The following is a 16141-nucleotide window of genomic DNA, read 5'->3' on the forward strand; positions in this document are numbered from 1 at the left end:
CAGATTAGGGGTTAATAAATATACCATAGGGGTCGGCGGTGTTAGGGGCAGCAGATTAGAGATACATATGGATAACGTAGGTGGCGGTGTTGTACGGAGCGGCAGATTAGGGGTTAATACTTGAAGTTAGGTGTCGGTTATGTTAGGGAGGGCAGATTAGGGGTTAATACTATTTATTATAGGGTTAGTGAGGCGGATTAGGGGTTAATAACTTTATTATAGTAGCGGTGAGGTCCGGTCGGCAAATTAGGGGTTAATAAGTGTAGGTAGGTAGCGGCGACGTTGGGGGGGGCAGATTAGGGGGTAATAAATATAATATGGGGTCGGCGGTGTTAGCGGCAGCAGATTAGAGGTACATAGGGATAACGTAGGTGGCGGCGGTTTACGGAGCGGCAGATTAGGGGTTAATAATAATATGCAGGGGTCAGCGATAGCGGGGGCAGCAGATTAGGGGTTAATAAGCGTAAGGTTAGGGGTGTTTAGACTCGGGGTACATGTTAGGGTGTTAGGTGCAGACGTAGGAAGTTTTTCCCCATAGGAAACAATGGGGCTGCGTTAGGAGCTGAACGCTGCTTTTTTGCAGGTGTTAGGTTTTTTTCAGCTCAAACAGCCCCATTGTTTTCTATGGGGGAATCGTGCACGAGCACGTTTTTGAAGCTGGCCGCGTCCATAAGCAACGCTGGTATTTAGAGTTGCAGTGGCTGTAAATATGCTCTACGCTCCCTTTTTTGAAGCCTAACGCAGCCCTTCTGTGAACTCTAAATACCAGCGGTATTTAAAAGGTGCGGGGGGGAAAAAGCCAGCGTAGCTAACGCACCCCTTTGGCCGCAGAACTCTAAATCTAGCCGTAAGTCCTCTATATTGTATATCTTGTATTATTTAGGGTAAAATTGTTGTTCAATTTTCACTACTTTAATGTGTTAAAAAATAAACTATCACCGTTAAAATCACGAGTCTCCTGCAGTTTCACTAATAGCTCAGAGACATTCATGGAAAAAAAAAATATTAAAAAAAAAATCATATTACAGGATAAAAAGGCAATTACAAATGAACAGAAATATCATCTACTAAATAGCAAGGACACTAAATGATTAAAGACAAAATTGTTTTGATCCATGTGACAGACTTTGTTTAGTCCATTCAGATTTTTTTTTGTTTTTTTTATTGAGCTACAAAGAGCTGAAATTTGCTATTTCAGTTCACATTTGAAAATCAGAAGGAGAAAAAGAAGAAAAAGGAGAAAAACTGGTCATGTAGTGGAATAAGTTTGTTTGATGATATTCTTGGCTTTGCTAATGCTTTTTGCTCATTGACTGCTTGGATGGGATAATGGGGTCAATTTATTATAGTGCGAGCAGACATAATACAATGTAGCGTATCATGTCCGCTGCACATTGATAAATGCTGACAGCAATACCGCCCCCCTGCAGATTTGCGGCCAATCGGCCGCTAGCAGGGGGTGTCAATCAACCCAATCGTATTCGATCAGGTTGATTTCTGTCCGCCGCCTCAGAGTAATTTATGTTTATCAGTCAACTTAATAGTTAATTGTTTCTAGCTTATACCTGTGAACGGGAGAGTTAAAGGGACATAAAACCCCAAAAAATTAATTCCTGATTCAGATAAAACATACAATTAAAGAAAAAAAAACAATATACTTCTGTTAACACATTTTCTTTGTTTTCATGTTAAAGGTAAGTTCAGGAGTGTGCATGTATTTGCAGCATTTTATGGCAGCACTTTTGCAGCAATGTTATACATTAGCAAGAGCAGCAGTATTTCTTGTCATGTAGTGCTCCAGACATGTGCACACTACCTATCTAGATATCCCTTCAACAAAGAATAACATGAGAACAAAGCAAATTTGACATTTTTGTAAAATTGTATTCCCTATCTGAATCATGAAAGAAAATTTTTAGGTTCCATGTCCCTTTTTTCTTCTAGGTTTTACTCATCAGGCTTCCTGATAGTAGATCCATCCTCACCCACTGTGAAATTTGTGATAACTACCTTTGATAAAGAATTCTGTAGCATTAATTTAATCTTATTAAATATAATTTTTATCAATTTATTTTATAATGTACAGTATGTAAATAACTGATTTATCTCTTAACATAAGCTTTACAGTTGTACAATCTATATAATTTACACTAATACAAATAAGTACAAATACAATTAAATTAACTGTTTTTTCACTGGATGTATCAAGTTAGACAGGATAAAATATTCATAACGTTTGTGATACCTACAACCCATAGCTTATTTAGGCCTAGATTTAGAGTTGGGCGGTAGCCGTGAAAACCAGCGTTAGAGGCTCCTAACGCTGGTTTTTACCGCCCTCTGGTATTTGGAGTCAGTCATTAAAGGGTCTAACGCTCACTTTTCAGCCGCGACTTTTCCATACCGCAGATCCCCTTACGTCAATTGCGTATCCTATCTTTTCAATGGGATCTTTCTAACTCCGGTATTTAGAGTCGTGGCTGAAGTGAGCGTTAGAAATCTAACGACAAAACTCCAGCAGCAGAAAAAAGTCAGTAGTTAAGAGCTTTCTGGGCTAACGCCGGTTTATAAAGCTCTTAACTACTGTGCTCTAAAGTACACAAACACCCATAAACTACCTATGCACCCCTAAACCGAGGTCCCCCCACATCGCCGCCACTCGATTAATTTTTTTTAACCCCTAATCTCCCAACCGCCACCTACGTTATACTTATGTACCCCTAATCTGCTGCCCCTAACACGCCGACCTCTATATTATATTTATTAACCCCTAACCTGCCCCCCACAACGTCGCCGCCAGCTACCTACAATAATGAACCCCTAATCTGCCGACCGCCACCTACGTTATCCTTATGTACCCCTAATCTGCTGCCCCTAACACCGCCGACCCCTATATTATATTTATTAACCCCTAATCTGCCCCCCTCAACGTCGCCTCCACCTGCCTACACTTATTAACCCTTAATCTGCCGAGCGGACTGCACCGCTATTATAATAAAGTTATTAACCCCTAATCCGCCTCATTCCCGCCTCAATAACCCTATAATAAATAGTATTAACCCCTAATCTTCCCTCCCTAACATCGCCGAAACCTAACTTCAAACATTAATCCCTAATCTGCCGACTGGAGCTCACCGCTATTCTAATAAATGTATTAACCCCTAAAGCTAAGTCTAACCCTAACACTAACACCCCCCTAAATTAAATATAATTTAAATCTAACGAAATAAATTAACTCTTATTAAATAAATTATTCCTATTTAAAGCTAAATACTTACCTGTAAAATAAATCCTAATACAGCTACAATATAAATTATATTTATATTATAGCTATTTTAGGATTTATATTTATTTTACAGGTAACTTTGTATTTATTTTAACCAGGTACAATAGCTATTAAATAGTTAAGAACTATTTAATAGCTAAAATAGTTAAAATAATTACAAAATTACCTGTAAAATAAATCCTAACCTAAGTTACAATTAAACCTAACACTACACTATCAATAAATTAATTAAATAAAATACCTACAATTACCTACAATTAAACCTAACACTACACTATCAATAAATTAATTAAATACAATATCTACAAATAACTACAATGAAATAAACTAACTAAAGTACAAAAAATAAAAAAGAACTAGGTTACAAAAAATAAAAAAATATTTACAAACATCAGAAAAATATTACAACAATTTTAAACTAATTACACCTACTCTAAGCCCCCTAATAAAATAACAAAGAGCCCCAAAATAAAAAAATGCCCTACCCTATTCTAAATTACTAAAGTTCAAAGCTCTTTTACCTTACCAACCCTGAACAGGGCCCTTTGCGGGGCATGCCCCAAAGAATTCAGCTCTTTTGCCTGTAAAAAAAACACATACAATACCCCCCCCAACATTACAACCCACCACCCACATACCCCTAATCTAACCCAAACCCCCCTTAAATAAACCTAACACTAAGACCCTGAAGATCTTCCTACCTTATCTTCACCATACCAGGTTCACCGATCGATCCAGAAGAGCTCCTCCGATGTCTTGATCCAAGCCCAAGTGGGGGGCTGAAGATGTCCATGATCCGGCTGAAGTCTTCATCCAAGCGGGAGCTGAAGAGGTCCATGATCCGGCTGAAGTCTTCTATCAACGGCATCTTCAATCTTCTTTCTTCCGGATCCATGTAGTTCATCCCGCCGACGCGGAACATCCATCTTCACCGACGACTTCCAGACAAATGACGGTTCCTTTAAGGGACGTCATCCAAGATGGCGTCCCTCGAATTCTGATTGGCTGATAGGATTCTATCAGCCAATCGGAATTAAGGTAGGAAAATTCTGATTGGCTGATGGAATCAGCCAATCAGAATCAAGTTCAATCCGATTGGCTGATCCGATCAGCCAATCAGATTGAGCTTGCATTCTATTGGCTGATCAGAACAGCCAATAGAATGCAAGCTCAATCTGATTGGCTGATTGAATCAGCCAATCGGATTGAACTTGATTCTGATTGGCTGATTCCATCAGCCAATCAGAAATGTCCTACCTTAATTCCGATTAGCTGATAGAATCCTATCAGCCAATCGGAATTCGAGGGACGCCATCTTGGATGATGTCCCTTAAAGGAACCGTCATTCGTCGGGAGGTCGTCGGTGAAGATGGATGTTCCGCGTCGGCGGGATGAACTACATGGATCCGGAAGAAAGAAGATTGAAGATGCCGTTGATAGAAGACTTCAGCCGGATCATGGACCTCTTCAGCTCCCGCTTGGATGAAGACTTCAGCCGGATCATGGACCTCTTCAGCTCCCGCTTGGATGAAGACTTCAGCCGGATCATGGACATCTTCAGCCCCCCGCTTGGGCTTGGATCAAGACATCGGAGGAGCTCTTCTGGATCAATCGGTGAACCTGGTATGGTGAAGATAAGGTAGGAAGATCTTCAGGGGCTTAGTGTTAGGTTTATTTAAGGGGGGTTTGGGTTAGATTAGGGGTATGTGGGTGGTGGGTTGTAATGTTGGGGGGGTATTGTATGTGTTTTTTTTACAGGCAAAAGAGCTGAATTCTTTGGGGCATGCCCCGCAAAGGGCCCTGTTCAGGGCTGCTAAGGTAAAAGAGCTTTGAACTTTAGTAATTTAGAATAGGGTAGGGCATTTTTTTATTTTGGGGGTCTTTGTTATTTTATTAGGGAGCTTATAGTAGGTGTAATTAGTTTAAAATTGTTGTAATATTTTTCTGATGTTTGTAAATATTTTTTTATTTTTTGTAACCTAGTTCTTTTTTATTTTTTGTACTTTAGTTAGTTTATTTCATTGTATTTATTTGTAGATATTGTATTTAATTAATTTATTGATAGTGTAGTGTTAGGTTTAATTGTAACTTAGGTTAGGATTTATTTTACAGGTAATTTTGTAATTATTTTAACTATTTTAGCTATTAAATAGTTCTTAACTATTTAATAGCTATTGTACCTGGTTAAAATAAATACAAAGTTACCTGTAAAATAAATATAAATCCTAAAATAGCTATAATATAAATATAATTTATATTGTAGCTATATTAGGATTTATTTTATTTTACAGGTAAGTATTTAGCTTTAAAAAGAGTTAATTAATTTCGTTAGATTTAAATTATATTTAATTTAGGGGGGTGTTAGTGTTAGGGTTAGACTTAGCTTTAGGGGTTAATACATTTATTCGAATAGCGGTGAGCTCCAGTCGGCAGATTAGGGGTTAATGTTTGAAGTTAGGTGTCGGCGATGTTAGGGAGGGCAGATTAGGGGTTAATACTATTTATTATAGGGTTAGTGAGGCGGATTAGGGGTTAATAACTTTATTATAATAGCGGTGCGGTCCGCTCGGCAGGTGGAGGCAACGTTGTGGGGGGCAGATTAGGGGTTAATAAATATAATATAGGGGTCGGCGGTGTTAGGGGCAGCAGATTAGGGGTACATAGGGATAATGCAAGTAGCGGCGGTTTACGGAGCGGCAGATTAGGGGTTAATAATAATATGCAGGGGTCAGCGATAGCTGGGGTGGCAGAATAGGGGTTAATAAGTGTAAGGTTAGGGGTGTATAGACTCGGGGGACATGTTAGGGTGTTAGGTGCAGACATAGGAAGTGTTTCCCCATAGCAAACAATGGGGCTGCGTTAGGAGCTGAACGCAGCTTTTTTGCAGGTGTTTTTTTTTCAGCTCAAACAGCCCCATTGTTTTCTATGGGGGAATCATGCACGAGCACGTTTTTGAAGCTGGCCGCGTCCGTAAGCACCGCTGGTATCGAGAGTTGAAGTTGCGTTAAATATGCTATACGCTCCTTTTTTGGAGCCTAACGCAGCCATACTGTGAACTCTCAATACCAGCGGTATTTAAAAGGTGCGGCCAGAAAAAAGCATGCGTAGCTAACGCACCCCTTTGGCCGCAGAACTCTAAATCTAGGCGTTAGTCACTTAGTCAACTGGGCAAAACTGGTAAGTTTTGGAAGTAGAAAAACTATATAACTATTTAGCAACATCTAACAACCAATAATAATCATATATGTACAACAATCACTAATGATTTCTTAAAAAAAATCAGAGGTAAAATATAGCATGAATTTAACAACAACTAAGCTAGCTTTAATATGTGTGAATTGTTTCCTGAACACAAAATTACTATGACTGAATTGTATTAATACATAAGCACATAAACAATAAATGTGTTTTATTAGTATTTTTAAAAATGTTATCTATATAACACACATGAACTAGCACTCTGTAGCTGTAAAAAAAACTGTCAAAATGCACTTAAAAAGAAGGCAGCCTTCAAAGGCTTATAAATTAGCATATGAGCCTACCTAGGTTTAGTTTTCAACAAAGAATACCAAGAGAACAACAATATTGATGATAAAAGTAAATTGGAAAGTTGTTTAAAATTGCATGCCCTATCTGAATCATGAAAGCTTAATTATTGACTAGACTGTCCCTTTAATGGAGGCTTCTGTTCAATGAATTTCTTGGCTTTATAGAAATCCCAACTATTCCACTCCATTAGAAATAACCTTTTCCTGTGTTTTACATGACTTTTTAAATTATATTTTTCAACTTATTTTAAACAGTTTGACTGTTATCAGCAGTAATGGTTTTAGTGGGGAGCAAGGGGTGCACAGCACTCTCAATCTTCGTTTTTGCACCCCAAGGAATATTTTCCTTCCCCATAATAAGATTTCTGGGACTGACACTTATTATCAGTACTCCTTCTAATCCATTTGAGTTTAATGCTAAAGCTTTGTATTCAACTCTTTTTTGACTCCTTTTAAGACATTTAAACTATATAACAATATGCACGTTTAAATTAATAAAGATGGCCAAGCTATCTTTGTCATTAAGTTTTTTTTACAATCAGATTGCCAACAACAATAATATATTTTTTTTAAAAATTTCAGGAGCAACCAACTGTTTGGGCTAGATTTATTATCCAAGGGTGAACAGGTGCATACATATACAGTAAGATCCTGTCCACCCAGCTTCTCCTCTGGCAATCATCAATCCACTGCCTGCATTTACCATTGAAAACTATCGCTCCTGTGCAACTCTGTACACTACCTGCGCAGAGCCAATCATGTGCAGTTAGGATATTTCAATCTCCCCGGAAGAAAAAACTGGGGGGATTGAAATTCTCCACCTAAGAGGTGGAGAACAGAGCAGGGAACTAGCAATCTGATGACCTCTGCTTGATAAATCCTGATTACAGATTCCCTTGTGCAAATCTGCAGTCGAAGAAGAGAGGAGGGCTTGATAAGTTGAGCCCTCTGTATCATTTTGGGTGCTATTTACAGTGCTGGGGCCAAAATTATAATATATAGGTCTTGATAGTTTAAGTGTATCATATACACATCCAAACACTTACTAAAAAAACAATTGAAGTAAAGTCTGTGATGGGTGTGGTTATATGTCAAATACTTTTCTCAAAACCATTCTTCTGAAAGGCACTATCAATAAAAAAAATGTAAACTACAACAAATATAAAGAAAAATCTTGAAATTAAGCTGGTCTGCAGGATCACTTGTGAAATGCACATAAGATAAAATAATTACTTGTGTACAAAAAGGGGTTTACTTCCAAGATTCTTTTCTGTACAATGTGAAATTACAGTAGTAGTCACTCTTGTCATTATATTATATTTTAGTTTAATATAAATAAACAATAAGGGAAATTATATTGGGGTCAATTTATCATATGTTGGGCTGACATGATTCACTGATGGCATTTAACATTGCACAAGCATTTCTTGTGAAATGCTTGTGCAATGCCGCCCCCTGCACATTCACGGCCAATCGGCCACTAGCAGAAGGTGTCAAAGGTGGCAGATAAGTTAAAGTGCAGCGGTCTTACGACCGCTGCTTCTTAACGTAAGGAGCATACAAATTGCAAGTTAAAAGTAAATGAGTTTGCTCAAGATCAATTGAATTTAACTCGCGTTGTGATAGAATGACCTCAGAGCTCTGGTTAACTGTTAGATTTGAATAAAAAGTTGCACAAAATAAGTCAAAAGTACAATAAAAAGTACAGTTACAATCATAATAACACTATCTCATAAAAATAATTGACAAAAATTGAATTGATGTCTTTAACATAGAGATACATACACAGTACATGTCTAAATGTGTATATGCAGAGCTTTTTTTGTGGGGGTACTAACCGGTACTGAATACCACCACCTCTGCCATCTCATAACAGGTAATATTTCTATATTTGTAATCATCATGTAAATACTCTAGTTGTCACAAAAGTGTGCTTCAGAATATACCAATCATTGTAAATAACTTTGCTTTTCTCAAAGTTACTAAGCACAATATATCAATCAATAATCAATGAGTACCGGCAACTTTTTTTGAGTATCAGAACCTTTTTCTTTTCTTTTTTTTTTAACAAAAAGTCAGTGTGTATTTGTATGAATGTATATATATGTGTATATATATAAGTGCATTGGAGTTCTTTGCAGTCAAGTAGCTAAAAACATGAAAAATCATAGTTATATAATATTCATATTTAATAAAGTATTATAATGTGTTTTTAGTGTAAAAATGTCACATTCCAATGTTCTTCACATAGGGGAATATGTTCTAAGTGTTTATAAATAGATATTCATATACAGGGTCAGGCAGAAGTAATGCCCCTTTTTCATGAGCTTGGATTTTGAACATTAAACATAAAATGGCATAAGAGTGTGGTTGTGTTATGTTACATAATGATATGCTTATTTATTTTCTGTAAGAACTCTGTAAGATTCTAAGTCTGTAATAAAAGATTTGATATAGATTACAAGCTTATGAAAAAGGGTGTTACTTCTGCCTGACCCTGTATATATCTGTATATGTCTATTACCTATATATAATTATTTATATATACTGTATATATATATATATATATATATATATATATATATATATATATATATATATATATATATATATATATAAATATATAATCAGGAAAAGAAAAAAAAAAAAGCTCAGTCCAATCAGATGAAAGTGTAAATACCCGGCAGTGAGAGTAATAGGGTGCACAAATCGTGGTGCAGTGTTAAATAAAACAGTCTCTCTGTTGTGAGATGAGGTAATGGATACAATTAGCCCCCTTCAGTGTGATAATTAAAAGAACAAACAAACACGTACCTCTCCGTCCTCTGTGTTCATCTGACATAAGGCAGCAAGTGGGATAACTTAACAAATGTTATAGCAGGTTTGCCTGTAGTTAGCGTCTGCTGTGAGTGAGGAAAGGTAGTAACCACTGATATTCAGGTATCCACAAAGGTTTGTGTGCCCGGCTGGTGCCGCGTTCAGGCTCCTCCTGATGGTGACGTCGGAGAGGGACTGCCAGGTAAGAGCTGATACTCACATAGAACGGGGGATACCTCATTGAGATGTAACGGCTGGTAACAAAACTGGGTGTTTGTTGGTTTGTTCCAGACCTCAAGGCTATCTCAGCCAGAAACGTATGCAGGAAAGAAGAATGAGGACTCGCAGGAACTAGTAGCCAAAGTGGTTTATTCAAGCAATGGATGTGGAGCACAAAACTGTGTACAAGGCTAGTTCTTACGGATCTGAAGAGTTTTGCGCATGCTCAATGCGCTTCATCAGAGATCACTAGCTAGGCATGTGATTTACTGTCATTATGGTTCACTCTCCTAGACATCTTTAAAACATGTAAAGCACACACATATTTATTGAAATTATATGAATATTTAAGAATTACCTTTATAGAAAATGTAGCATTTAATATGGTTCAATAGAACCAGGTAGCACGTGACAAGGGGAAGCACTTCAGTGACTGAGTCTTCATGGGGGAAGTTGCAGGCTCCCAGCAGCATAACTTCATCATGCACAAAGCCACAGAAACGTCAGAGACGACATTCAAGATTGGACAAGTGCATCTCTTCCCTAACTTTCTTCCCACTTATTGCACAATTTTGCATAAACATTGGTTGTATGCATGTAGGAACGCACTTCCTCAAGCTGTCAGACTTTATCCTTACCTCTCCTTTAAACGCTCTTTAAAAACCTTTTTGTTCAGGGAAGCCTATCACCAAATTAGTAACAAATAAATTCCGCTTGCCTAATAGTTGCCCTCTTCTAACTCAACACTAACATCATTATCACTTTTACAGTCCCAACCTCCTGTTTCTCACCCTCCTACCCATCTAGATTGTAAGTTCCCTCAGGAACAGAGCCTTCAATTGCCCCTGTATTTGGTTGTTTAATTTTGTCCGGTGTCTTATATTGTATTTTATTGTATCACGGTTGTATTTTTATCTTTGTACCCATGGACAGCGCTGTGGAATCTGTTGGCACTTTATAAATAAATAATACAAATAATAATAATAATAAAGTAGGTAGGCAGGCTTAGTAAGGTCAGCTGTCAAGCTTGTAGGTAAATATGATAATCAGAAATGTCACTACTGGGGATCCTCAATGCATTATCTCACCCATTCTGCACCCTTTGAGACAGCCCAGAATGAATATGAATTTAAAATATATTAATTCCCAACTCTTACTCACTATACATTTCAATTTTTTTATCTTTTCAGTAGTAATTTAGGAATATAAAAAAGAGAAATTCATACAATATGGATGAGTACTCCCCTATGATTAGAACCGCTGCTTCCAACAGTCTCTCGCAAAGGCTGTAAAATCGATATGTGTTGCAAGTAGAGGTGCTGATTCTTAGGGGCCTTCAATGGATTCCTCTCTGTATTTCACGATTCTCCCAAACGAGCTGTGTCTGTGTCTGTTTAAAGAATATCACATTGGTGTAGTCTTTCCAAACACCTTTGCAAATTAGTGCAGGATTCTCACAGAATAATTTCAGATTAACGGCTTCACAGGTGGTTCCACAAAACGGTCAGGAAAGAAAAAACAGATTTCTTTAGATAAAAAATCATTGTTTATTTGTCTCCTCGCATTTTAACAGGTTAACCGTTTTTTTCAAGAGCAGTTAAAACATAGTATGGCTTACTAAAGTCATATACAATACCGCATCACAGGCGGCCTTAAATATACATTCATGGACGGCATCTGATACCTCTTTGGTTAAGGTCAGTTTTACACGCGATTATAAAAAAACATAAAAACAGAGTATAAAATTGTTAGACCTAACACATATTTAATTAAAAATAAAGATCGAATAACAAATAATCTAAAACAATTTGTTAATCAGCTAACCAATAAAAACACATTATTTCAAAAAGAACAATGTCAACCAATCCTGAACCGTTCTGTTTTTTAGTTCCCTTTCGAGTTGTCCTGTATGTTGGAGTTCCCAAACAGGTCCATTTCTGTGTATAGTAATCACATGGTGTAATTCATCCAATGAATAAATAGTTACCAGTTCATTGAAAAAGAGTCCCGTTTGAACTAAAGTAACAAACGATCCCCAGAAGAAAAATAGATATATGTGTTAAATTATTTATAACTAATTGATGTATACATCCACAGTTTTGGAAAACTCTTAATACTTAGAAGATCTTTTCAAAAAGATTGATATGGAGATTTTTTTGTTCAATATAAGCACATCTCTAAAAATATCTAATCTCTGAATTAACATATAAAAGAACAAAAAAGGACAAAAAAAGAGAATATATTTAAAAGTATAGTGAAAAATATATGTGCAGTGGTAAAAAAACCACTCTATTAACTATCTATTTATATCCTTTCTTTTTTAAAAAAATAATATTACGGTATTTAACCCTTACTAGGCATAGTTTCCAAGTCAATATTGTAATATTAGACATAAAGGTCCATTGTATGGATCTATATTGAGAATGTGACTCTGTCCAATTTTTGTCAAAAAAATTGGCAGTTTATGTATATCTAATCTTATCTCATCTGTTAATATTTGTATCAATTCCACAGCAGAGTTTTAACTTTGCTAACAGGCATTTTGGTCAATGTTTTAGATTCAAATTCCTCAATATTTATAGAAAGCAAAAACTTATGTTGTCGTTTTTATCTTATCTTATCTGTTTCTAAATTGATAAACAAATTTAAACAAAATCAGCAATTTTGGTATCTTTGTTTAAACCCCACTGTGCATAGGTCTTTAGTGTATGTATCCATTTAAGTTCTCTTTGGTCCAACTCTTTGGATATTTGGCCCCCTCTCCAATGTATCTTAACCTTCTCTATTCCCAGCCACAGAAAACTTTATTTTTTAAAGAATTGACAATTATTACAATGTACTGGTATGCCATGGTCCTCATGTTCTTTATCTATTTTATTAAAATGTTCCAGTATCCTTGTCTTTAAAAATCTTGATGTTTGACCTAAATACTGACTTTTGCACCTGAATTGTAGCAGGTATATGACATTTTTCGTTTTGCATGTGATGAACTCTTTTATTTCATAAACCTTCCCAGTGACTAAGGAGGTAAAAATTTTGTTTGTCCTTTTAGTGTAGTTACATCCCTTACACCTCCCACATGTATAAAATCCTATCAAATCATTAATTTGGAGGGTGCTAGTTTTTGTTTTAAATTATGGCCTTTTCTAAATATTATTGTAGGTTTTATTGGTATAGTAGGACCCAGAAATTCATCATCTTTAAGGATGTGCCAATGTTTCTCTATGATCTTTTTGATGGTGAAATGTTCAGTAGTAAATGTTGTTACGAATATTGGGATATTGGAGAAAGGGTTATCTCTCTTTGTTTGACTCAGAAGGTTAGATCATTCTCTCCCTCTTGCATCCAATCTCTTTTGTTCAAGTGTGTGATTTTTATAACCCTTCTCCAAAAATCTTTGTTTAAGCATATCTGATTGACTGTCATAATCATCCAAATTACTGCAGTTTCTGCAAATTCTTAGACACTGATCCTTGGGTACTGCTTTCAGCCAATTGGGATGATGGAAACTGTCATGCTTCATATATGAATTAGTATCACATTCTTTGAAAAAGGTTTTACTGTGTATCTTATTATCTTTAACATATAATGTTAAATCTAAAAAATAATTGTGTAGTTGTTATATTCAGGAGTTAGAACAATAGACATATTGTTATTATTAAGTTTTTCTATAAATTGGCCAAGATTAGATTCTCCTCCTTTCCAAATACATAACACATCATCAATGTATCTATGCCAGGACACCAGGTTCGCACCAAACTCGACACAAATATGACTGCTAAATTCCATTAGAATTACATTTTAGTTTATAAAAAATATAATATTTATTGTTAGACCTTTGGAATAATGCTGACCCCCATCTGTCAAAAGCATGTGCACCAATGTGAAAAATGTACTACAGTTCTGCAAGAATGATTAGTTCTAAAGGCATTGATCACACAATTGAAGATCGCTCTGAGTGTCTTTTCTTTTGCATATCAGAATAATAACGAATTACCAGTTTAGCAAAGCACACAAGCTTCATGCTTGCAGACCATGGGCTTGTTTACATTGATCCATAAATGATTTTGCATGAGGTCGCAAAACGAATAAATATGCTGTTGGAAGCAGTAACGCTTATTGACAGTATGCGATGGTGCTTTTTCCACCATTATGAATTGCACAGGAAATAATAGAAGTCAAAAAGTGCTAAATTACAGCAGGTTTCCATTGAACTCGCAAACAGGTAATTCCCTATCTAGGTTCCTTGTTCTCTCATAGGCCCTTTCCAATGTATGTGTGTTATATGCTTTCATTGCAAATTTTTCTTTTAGGTCTTTTGTTCTTCTTCAAAATACTCAATTTTGGTGCTGTTTGGTCCAATTTGGTGCTGTTTCTCCTGATTTGATGGAACTGTGCAAAAGGGATGTTAATAATCCAACTGGGATGATGCCTACTCTTTGCATTTACATATCCATTGCAAACTGTTGTTTTTTTTTTTTTTTTTTTTTTGGTTTTCAAAAGAGCTTTATTGAATAAAAAAGAACAGTTTAATGTACAAACTTGGCTCTGGTTACAATATGAGCCTTTCAACGATCAGGTATACAGATTTAATGGAGTATATGTGTTGGCATTTAAGCATTATGTATTTCCAAGTATTAATTATGTCCTTAGCTTTGAGTGTATCCAGACCATGTCACCCCTTTCGCCCAATGTCTGATGGATCGGCCATTTTGGGCCTTAGTACCAGTGTCTTTAAACATAAGATAAGTGGGCGTTACAGGGGTGCACGACTTTTCTCAATACATAGACTTTGTTAAAAAAAAAGAAAAAAGAAACTTCCTACATTTTAATTTCTCGTATGAGTTGTAGCTTAGCACAAAGAAAGTTAAGGGTAACGTGGGAAAGGGTAGTAGGGGGGGGAGGGGGTACTAGTCATAGTCATTTAGGTGCAGGGTATACTCCCGGGGGTCCAAACCCGCCATTCAGACGGATGTTAGTTGTCTGTGTCCACAAGTCTCTGTTTCTAGGTTAGTATTAATTGTGTGGTAAGCTAAGTCAGAAGAGCAGCATCTTCGAATCGCCTGTCGTCTACCTATTGACTTTGTGTTCATTCCACCTCATTGTCATGTATTCGTGGGTATCAATTTTCCCAATTTTAAGAAAGTGATACCTTTCCATAACAAGCTGATGCTCTACCTGTTGTTTCCATGTTTCTACATCTGGCACTTCGGAGGATTTCCATTTTAGAGGTATAAGTGTCTTGGCGCTATTAAGCATGATGAGTAGTAGTGTTTGTTTTATTTCATCTTTCAGTGTCGGTAGAGCAAACTGTTGGTTTTTATATAGCTTACTGAGTATTATGTCACTTTCATGGAATAATATTAGGTCCAGGAACTCTATTTCTAGTAGTTGTTTTTTTTTTTCCATTAAACGTTAAGTTGAAGTCATTAGAGTTTACATATGTGATTAATTCTTTGAGTTTTTCCTCACTATCATTCCATATAAATATGATATCTTCTATAAACCTGGCCCAGGGGACTATAGAGGATGTTAAAGGGTTGTATTGCCAAATTAATTCATCCTCCTAGAGTCCCATGTATATGTTGTCATATATGGGTACAAATTTAGTCCTCATTGCTCAGGATGAAATTTTTGCTAATGATGATGTTTATGACTTCTAGTAGTGAGTCTTTTATGGTTGAATAAATGTACTACTTTATCCAAAATCAGAAAAGACACAGGCACTTTACACCAATATGGGAAATACAACACTAATCTATTTGCTTCCGTAATGCTTGGGGTGAGCAATTGCTCCTGATTTGGGGATTGTTTAAAGTAACCATGACAGCATTCAATAGTACTACCATATTCAAGCTGAAAACACAATGTGGTATTTTGTATTGGTTTTAGAAAAAGTCTCTATGATTACCCCGGGACAAAACTGGTGCCATGTAATTTGAGAAAAGTAAATTTTATCACACGTAACACACACATTTATATGCACTTTTGAGTGCCACACAAATAACTAATGTGTTTCCACACTTAAATATCACTATTACTCAAAGCTGCAGTGGATCGCATGACTACAATCCAACAATTACATTGAATCAATGGGACTAGCACACATGCTATCTGCAATAAAAGTTCAAATACAAGTAACAAAAGCTATTACCTCTGATGAAGAAAGATTATGCAAACCTTTGAAATGCATCAGGAATAGAGTTGCTTGACAAATCACATTATATTCACAGACTTTTGATGAACTTTGGTGAGACAGTTTTTATCCTGT

Source organism: Bombina bombina, chromosome 5 (genome assembly GCF_027579735.1).
Source record: "Bombina bombina isolate aBomBom1 chromosome 5, aBomBom1.pri, whole genome shotgun sequence".
NCBI lineage: Eukaryota > Metazoa > Chordata > Amphibia > Anura > Bombinatoridae > Bombina > Bombina bombina.